At 40.7% G+C, this 9,729-nt stretch overlaps 1 protein-coding gene across 17 annotated transcripts in view; it reads left to right on the top strand.

Moving 5' to 3' along the window:
* DOCK9 (dedicator of cytokinesis 9) overlaps positions 1–9,729 on the top strand; it is a 180,440-nt gene that overhangs the window by 24,627 nt on the left and 146,084 nt on the right. The gene's annotated exons all lie outside the window — the stretch shown is intronic.

Below are 9,729 nucleotides of genomic sequence, written 5' to 3' on the forward strand. Positions count from 1 at the left end.
ATGCTAGATGGTGCAGAAGCTTGAAGAATAGAGAGGAAGAAAGTTCTGTCATTTTGATGGTCCATTATAATGTTGGTTTTAAGCCAGAATCTTTTCTGATGATACAGTGCACCCGCGTATGGCATATGGTGCGGGTGCACTATACGTGGCTTCCTGCTTATGTGGAAGCCGCACAACAATATAAACAATGGCACACATGCCCATGGTGCATGTACACACCCCATTGTTTCTTATGATGCACGAGCATATTCGGATTTCTCCTTACGCGGGGAGATCCCGAACGGCTCACCCATGTAAGGGGAGGGTCCACTGTACTAAGTTACAAGCCTTGTGGATATCCTGTGCTTTGTAGTTCATAACTTTGTACAGTGGACACTTGCCTTATGTGGGGGATCAGTTACGCCCCCCCCCCCCCCCCCGTGTAAGGCTAATAATGTGTATGCTCAAACCCCATTGAATATAATGGGGCTTGGGTGCGGTGGTACGCGATGGGCGCGTGCGCCACCGTATTGCAGGGCGGTTTCAGCATAAGCTGAAAGCCGCGTACAGTGCACCTGCATATGGCGCAGGCGCACTGTAACTAGAATTCTGAATTGGGTTTGAAAACAAATTGGGATCCAAGGTAATGGAATAAGACCAGTGTCATATGGTCTGCACGTACACTCATCCCTCCATATTTGTGGCTTTGATATTTGCGGATTGGATTATTCACGGATTTGATTCATATGTTCTCTCTAGGAATATCTAGGTCAGTGATGGTGAACCTTTTCGAAGCCGAGTGCCCAAACTGCAACCCAAAACCCACTCATTTAGTGCAAAGTGCCGTGTCCCTATGGCTTTCTAGTAACAAACTCTGGCAATCTCTGTGCTGGGACGATGGCACATGTGCCCACAGAGAGGGCTCTGAGTGCCACCTCTGGCACACGTGCCATAGGTTCACCATCACTGATCTAGGTCTTCCAGTGCAACTCTGTGGTCAACTTTAACTAAAAGCTGCACTGAAAGACCTAGAGATTCCTAGAGAGAATACTCTGCTAGGCATTTGTAGCTCCTCCAGTGCAATTCTATGGTCAATGTCTGGCAGAAGCTGACCACAGAGTTGCACTGAAGGACCTAGGGATTCCTAGAGAGAGTATTCTACTAGGCATTTGTAGCTCCTCCAGTGCAGTTCTGTGGTCAGTGTTGTCAGACATAGAGATTCCTAGAGAGGTGTCCTCTGAGGTAAAAACATGGTGTTTTTGTTATTTGCAGTTTTTCCATATTAACGGGGGTCTTGTGCCCCTAACCCTAGCGAATATGGAGGGACAAGTGTATGTTATTAGGTTGCAATCTGACTGTAGCATTTTTCATAAGATGACTTGGAGGCCTTCCAGTCACAGTGGTGCCATATGTCAAAGTTGACAGCAGTTAACAACACATTTCTGCACATTCCTTGATGGCAGCTTCACATAGAGTTTATTACAGTGCACTGGACCTTTCTTCTTACTGGGTTGGCGGTCTACACATTTGATTACTACATCCCATATTATTCAGTGGTGGCATGTACACAGGGCCATGCTAACATGTCTGTGCACATGTTGCCAGCATTGAAGAATATGGGGTGCAACTACAGGCATCATGGTAAATTAGGAGAAAACCAAGTTTGTCACTTGGAAATAAGTATACTTTTTGCCATTTAGGATAAACTATTGAAGACTAAAAATAAATTTATCTCAAATAAATTTTCTGTTCCCATGTATATAGGGGAAGTAAATCTTACTAATGTTATTTTTGTATAAATTTGATGGCCTTGTAAACATAACTGAGGGCCCAAACAGACAGGCCAAAATAAAGCTGCTTCAGCTCACTTTAGAGGTATGCTGTTTAAATGATGCATGAGTCCTAAGAGGCTGGAAGCTGCGCCAAGCCACGCTCCAGTCGTAAGGAATGGTGCACACTTTTGGTGCAGCTTCTGGCCTCTTAGGATGCATGTGTCATTTAAACAGCATACCTCCAAAGTGACCTGAAGCAGCTTTAGTTTGGCCTGTTTGTTCAGGGCCTTAGTTACACTTTCATAGGAGAGGAATCTGTAAGAAAGTGTTCAAGTATTGAATTCCTATTTAAGAATAAAGGCAGTCATGACCCTTTCAAAATTATAACATTTCTCCTCTATGTTCAGGCCTGACAGGGTTGCTCTGAGCATGTCTTTTGGGGGCAGGGTCTCTTAAGTGTTCTTTTCCCAATGATTTTGTACTTCTGCAAATTTTGGCCAAAAAAAAAAAAAAATCAAGCTGTGGTATACCATAGCAATATATAAGTGAATTCAGCAATCACTGTACAAGTATGTATAAAAATTAAATAGTCAGTGCACTCTGTTATGCATATCTATATACAAAGGGAACTTGTAATAACTTTAAGAGTATGGAGATTATCACATCAGCTTTTAAACCACAATTATAGACATTAAATAGTGCCTTCGTTAGCAATACTTATCACACACTGGCACTCCAACCTGTAGCTGACGTGTCTGCGAGGCATGGTTAGGGCATCCCTTTTCACTGATGGAGAAAACCTATCAATAAACTCCAGTTGTGCTGCAGTTCCATTAGAACTTTTGTGTGAAATGTTGCTGCTATGGTAGTTGCAATGCCGACAGTCACATGGTGTCAGTGTCTCCTCTTCTCCCCCGCCCCTCCTCCCTTTGTTATTCTCAAGCAGTGAGGTTCATTTTATTTTTTCTATTTCTTTTATTCTTTACAAAAATTAAATTGCATTAGCAGAATTCCAGAATTATGTTAAAATGTAAAAATGAAATAAAATTAAAAAAACTGAAAGGCACTCTGGGCAGGGTATAGGGCAGGGAGGCATGGCTAAGGGAAAGTGCAGGAGAGAACACAGTGGCAGAAGCCCCCACAGTCATGTAATTGTGAAGATGTATGGTAATGGCTGCTCTTCAACCACTGTTTCTGTTTCTGTTAACTAGCCCAGTTGCAGTGATAACGGGGCTCATGTGCTAATGTCCTAAGTGAAAGAAAGAACTTGTAGCATAAGCTTTCATAGACTTAGGCTGCTTCCTCAGATACATGGTGTTCAATCCATGCATCCAAGGAAGTAGTCTAAGTGTACACAAGCTTATGCTATAGCTTCTTCCTCACAGTCACAAAGGTGTTAAAAGATCTCTTTGCATATTGATATTTCAGACTAACACAGCTATCTCTTTACATATCTATATAGCTTTTGTTAAAGTTATACAATTGCTGGTTTTTGTTGTTGTCTTGGTTCTTCAGAACAGCTTTTTTATTCTGCATATTGCAAGCGTGCTGATAGCTGTTTTTTGCTTTTCAGTAGGTTTCTTTTGGCTGCACGTTTGTCACTTAACAGCTGAATTCCATGTTAGGAGTGATGTATTGGCTTGGATCCTAGTATCTGTTCTGTTCACCATGTAGTACGTTTCTATCTCCCTCTTCCCTGTGCAATCCACAGAATTTTACCAGATCTCCTACTGGAGACTGTGGAGTTTTCTAAAACTGGTTATTATGTGTAATTGGGGGTGAAACAGGATGAACATACCATTGAAAATCTCTGTTGCCCCTGGAGTGAATAAAGGGGTGAAACAGAGCTGCCCCATTTAAGGCTGGATTGGGGCTGCAGCAGCTGCATGCCATGATCCCAGTCCAGCCAGCTTCCACCTCAAATACAAGCAGAAAAAAACCTGCTCCTATTTGGGGTGGAGAAAAGCCATCCCTATGCTTCTAGAGCCAGCTTTTCACCAGCTCTGCGGCTCATGGCATCTAAACACCAAGCTCCCAAGTCACCCAGCAGCCACCCAGCGTGTAATCACCAGCACAACCTCCGGGTGACTTGGGGTATGGCGCATGTAAATGCCATGCCCCCTAACCGGTTTGAAGCCAACTGAAGCTGCTGGTCTGTTCCGGCCCAAAGTTGTCTTACACTAATACAGAAGTACTTGGGGTGAAAACCTTTGAAAATAAGTGTTGAGGATTCCTTTTTGGGTTGTTTCAGCAATGAGAATGTAAAGGTCAGTGGATCATGTTTTAGGTAATTGGCAGATCTTTCCAGAAACATGGGAATATCTGGCCTAAATATTACTGGTGGTCCCAGCTGGAGTACGACCCATTAAATCCATTGTTGAACATTGAGTCAACATATAAATGTCTCTGATTGAGTGTGGCTATTTTGTATCACCAGTAGTTTTTTGTGTTCATTGCAGTATGCTTTTCTGTATTTAATAGGAACTTGCATAAATTATACCAGTTAACTATTTTATTAATACAATAGCCCCTCCTAATTCTGAGTCATCCTCAAAGGCAGCCCCATTTAGAGCACATTGGGATAGTTTACTTGGGAAATTAGATGTGGACTGTTGTTACTAAGCTGTCCTTGTCCAGGACAGACCATAGCTGCTGGACCAGTTAAATCTGGACCTCCAGTGGCACAGATAAATCTAGGAATACTCCCAAGCTACATAACTTTCCTCTCAGGGGGACTGAGCATGACTGAGCATCCAGAGCATGATAATTACCCAGTTCTAGGACCTAAGAATCACCAGTCCACAGAGCCTCTGTCTTAATCAGAATTCAGTATCAGTGTATTGGCCCCCCTTCAGCCCATTACAGCATCCAGGCATTTGTTCAGGATCTTCACATCCCTAGTCAATCACAATGGCAAGATGCAGAGTTGAGTATTGTTAGCATACTGATGGCACCCAGCCCCCATTAAGTCTAATAACTTAATCCATTGTCCTCATATACACAATGAACAGCATGGGAGACAAGATAGAACCTTGTGGCACCCCACAGTTTAACAGCTGTGGGACTAAAACAGAGTCTCCCAGTGCCATTCTCTGGATCTGGCCCCACAGATTGGAGTGGAACCACCTTTATTATTTTATTTATTTCATTTGTATGCTGCCTTTCTCCCAATGTGGAACCTGAGGTAGCTCCCAGAAAGAGCAATTAAAAAACAAACAAACAAACAAACAAAAACAGAATAACTTAAAAAACCAGAATCACCATATAAAAAAATATACAGTCTCCCCTCCTTTCTTGTAGACTTGAGATCCATGTTCTTGATTTTTCACGGAGGGGCAACCTCTGTTAGCCTCAATGGGTCGCATATAGTCTCCATTTTCATAGGGAGGGGGCCCGGAACAGATCCCCCACAAAAACGGAGGGTCGACTGTAAAATTATTTGAAAAGCATACAATTTTTTTTAAAAAAAGATACAACATCCCAATAATAATAATAAACCTTGCTGCTTATGCATTAAAAGCCTCATTAAACAAAAGTCCTATGCCTGCTGGCAAACACGATGACTTCCACTTGTGTATGATGGAGCTGGTTCTGTGGGATATCAGGATCAACAGTCCTGAAAGTTACTGAGAGATTCAGGAAGATTAATAGGGGTGGATGTCTCCTGTCTTCTACATGGAATAGGTGGTTAGTCAGGGCACTCTGGACTGTTTGGATATTGTACGCTGGCCTGAAACCCAACTGAAATGGTTCCAGATGATCTGCTTCTTTCAAGAATGTCTGAATATCTAAAGGTCTTGAGATTGAAAGAAGCAAGCGGCCCTGATCCTGTGAGAAATGTTGTACTTCTGAAGGAGCAGAGGTCAGGTGACAAAAACCTTCTCTCCTCTATCAGTTCTTGGTGAATTGCTTCCTTAGCAGTGTGGGTGATACAGTATAAAATTGTGACACTGGTTGACTTTGCTTGTACTGTGTTCATTTTACGGGACTATAAAATTAAGTTGGGATTGGATCATAAAATATATAATGAAAGGTGGCACAGATTACTTGTATGTTGATATCTAAATAGCTTTCAGAATTTAAGTTTAATTATACAGGCATACCTCAGTTAAAGAAATAAATGTGTTCCTGGGTGTTACTTTAACAGAAAATTTTGTCCCAGAGGCAGAAATAACATGAAAAGAATTTGGGCAGATTCTTACACCACCACCACCCAAAAAAGGGGGGGAAAAGAAAAGAAAAAAGAAGAAGCAGCATGTTTTAGCAAACCTTTTAATTCAAAATTAATAATGTACACATGTGAAAGAAACAGCCAGGTGGGGTAAGCTTTGCATAAGTAAACAAACACATTTTGAACCTGAAGGCTTCTTACAAAGTGCACCCAGGGATTTCCCCCTCTCTCCCGGTCTGCACTTTTCTTATGATTACAGTGGCCAGACATATAGATCTGTGCTTTTTAAAAACATGCTGGGGGGAGCTGGTGAGTCTTACCTGTGCTCCCCTTTTCTCTCTGTTTTGCTGTTTACACATGCTCAGTAAGGAATTCTTGAGGCAGCTGCTGCAAACACTGCTGTGGTTGGATGGAGAACAGAATCCCAGTTTTTCCCAGCTCATTTTATTGTTTATGGTAGATACACTGCTATAACTTAACACTGAAAGTTTGTGTTTTTTTCACACACACACCCCTTTGTCATCCTCCCAATACTGATGATACTATGTACATCCACCTAGATGAACGATAACGAGGAAAAGGGGGGCACAAGTTCTTGTAAAAAGGAGATTCTTTGTCAGGCTTTTTAACAGGTATCCCGTACATGAAACTCTCAAGATCTCACAGATAGAACAAGAAGCTTAAATGTCTGCCATTGTATCTTAAAAACCAGTTTATGGGTGAGCTTTTGTGACTACAAATAAGGGCCTTTATACAGAGTTTTTGTTAGGGAAATATGAATGAAGTTGCTGTTTTATGGCTCTTTAGTACAATAATAAATGTCTTTTGATACTTAAACGGGGTTAATGTCAACTGTTTCCAGATACAATGCCTCCTATTATTTGTTCAGTTGGAGAGGCTCATAATTCAAATTGTTATTATTATTTTGTTTATAGTATATTCTGTGTCAATTGTTGCTTTACAATACTAATACACACCAGTCAAAAATGCACAGTACTAACACCCACCACTCATGTACAACACCCACACACTGTCTAACAATGGAATGTGTGTTGTAATAATAATGCTCCTTCCTTTTCTGACTGTTTCTTCTCATAAAAAGCAGTGTCTGTTACTGTTCGTATTATGTTGACCCAAAAAACGTACCAAGAACAACCAAAATTTGAGTAGTATTGAATTGGAAATGTTGTATGAATATCCTGATAGCTGAGCCAAGGGAGGATTTTAAATAAAATGAAATCAAAACTGTACAGCAGTTTGGGAGACTTCAGCAATGACAGCTTATGAGTTATCTATATGATATTATGAGTATATTCTAAGAAGTTGCCCAGCTGGTTAACTAGGATGAGGAAAGTGGGAGTATAGAAAGTTACTTTGTAAAAGTAATGATGTAAGTAACCTGTCACATAGCCCCTCCCCCAGCAATTGGTTGTTATAGATGTTTTTTGAATTCAAGTAATTTAGGCTATACACTGCTGCTTCTCCATAGGGGTAAAACAATGATGTAATACTTTAAAAAAGTCACTTAAAATGCTCAAAAATGTAACTACACAGGCTCACAAAGATAGTATTGTTTGCACCTGTTATGTTATTTTTGAACATAAGGACATCCTCATGACACATTCTGATAAAAACATGCTTATGGAATGAGGTTGGAAGTTTTCATAAACTGCACAGTATATTTCTCCAAGCTGTTGATTTGCCACAAAGAAATAGCATAACTATATAAGCAGGTAAATTAGTAAAAGTATTTGTGGCATTATGTGCCAGATTGGATTTGGTCCTCTGTAGTAGGGAGAGGAGATAGAGTGTAAGAGTATAGTGGTATAGTTAAGGGAGAAGAGCACAGGAGTTTATAGCCCTATAAAGCCTTTCTCTTCCTGCTTCCCACCCCATACAAACTTTGCAGCACAGAAGCTTGGACAAGCACAAAATTGTGTTAAAAGTACACTCTGTCTTGTATAGCCATGCTTCAATCTGATTAAGGCCAGTGTATATACACAGTATTCTGTTTCTTTTGAGCTCTTATTCTAGCCTTTTAGCTTGATTATTTCCCTCTTATCTTTGGTTTGATCTTGATGGCTTATTGCCACAATTCCCCAGGACATAATCAATGGATCCAACACACAGTAATGTTGTGTAAAAAATTTGACTGGATCCAGACATCATTCTTACCCACAGAAGGGAGAAAAGAGACTTTCAAGAATTTTCTGTCCCCCTGCAACAACTTGCAGAGGATTGGGTGGGTGGCTGGGGTGGCTTCCAGAACAGTGTGGAATGTAAAAATAGCCGCCTCCTCTTCTGCCACTGGATCACTCTGCTGCATTAAAGCCTCCAGTCAGTTTGAATATAACCCTTTTGTCCCTTGGTTGCAATCCAACCATGCATTAACACACCCATTATCATTGCAACACTTTCCCCCTCTGTTTACCTCCCTTTTGTTCTTGGTCTTGAGTTTGACCTCCAGCAATTTTTTCAGCAGAGACAGTTTAATATTCAGTACTAAATTATTTCTTCCAAGTACAGTATTTCTACTCCCAGTGATTCTGTGGGAAATTCTGTGGCTTCTGTTCTTAAGGTTGTCAGATGTTATTGAATGCTATGTTCTCTTTAGAGCACAGAGGAACACCACCACCTGCATTAGGCTGTTCCTTTTTGTCCTACCTAGGCCAGTTCAAATCAGGGAATCTAAGGCCCTATACAGACAGGCCAAAATAAAGCTGCTTCAGGTCACTTTGGAGGTATGGTGTTTCAATGATGCATGTGTCCTAAGAGTCTGGAAGCTGCACCAAAGCTGCACTGCAGTCCTTAGGACTGGAGCGTGGCTTTGGTGCGGCTTCTAGACTCTTAGGACGCATGCACCATTGAAACACCATACCACCAAAGTGACCTGAAGCAGCTTTATTTTGGCCTGTCTGTATCAGGCCTAAGTTAGTTTTGCTATCAAAATCCATTAATTTCAATATGTGTGATCTAAGTAGGTTACTTCCTGTTTTAAAAAAAATGTCTTTCCTGGTCCTAAAATACTCAAAATGTGGGGAAAATGCCCTTCAAACCCCCTGCTGGGCATTTGGGGGCATAATTTATTTTTTCTGGCAAAGAGTTATGTGCAGCCCTCCAAAGTTTCCTGGGGATGGGGCAAATACAACCACTTAGCTTCAATAGTTGCCTTCCCCTGATCTAAAGGATATGCTGTTTTGAAATTTAATGTGCTGGTCTAGAACAGTGTGCAAAATAACCCTCCAAAACTGAACTTTGTCAAAGTGGGTGTTCTATTCCGTACTAGTAGTCAGAAACTACACATTTTCTTTTGCACCTTTCTCGGTTATGTTTTGCAACTGCATTGTTTAATACTAGTATAATTAACATGAGTAAAAATTTAGTCTTTTATTTCTGTTCTGTGAAATTAATATGTTTATAGAAACTAAATAAAATTATACTTCAGTTATAAAGTGCCAAAATATTTTAAAAACAAACTTTGTCCAGAGAATTCATCTTTCACTGTGAAGAGTAAACAGTAATACCACACATTTTCAGTTTGTCATTCAAGTGGGATAAATAGTAAATGCTTTCTGGTCAGCAACTGAATGGCAAATCTTTCACACATTACAAGTGTAGTGGTACTATCTGCCACATGTCATGAGAGAAAGCTGGTAACTACCATTATAAGCTACATGTCTGTGTCTTCATATTAATTATGAGTGTTACCACCATGTGCTCTTCTAATTACTATAGCTTAGTTACACTTCCCCAGTGGTGGTCTTGCTGATAACTACATTTGGTGATAGATTATGTAGAAATTGTAAT

This window comes from Sceloporus undulatus, chromosome 3, assembly GCF_019175285.1.
Source record: "Sceloporus undulatus isolate JIND9_A2432 ecotype Alabama chromosome 3, SceUnd_v1.1, whole genome shotgun sequence".
In the NCBI taxonomy this organism is placed as follows: domain Eukaryota; kingdom Metazoa; phylum Chordata; class Lepidosauria; order Squamata; family Phrynosomatidae; genus Sceloporus; species Sceloporus undulatus.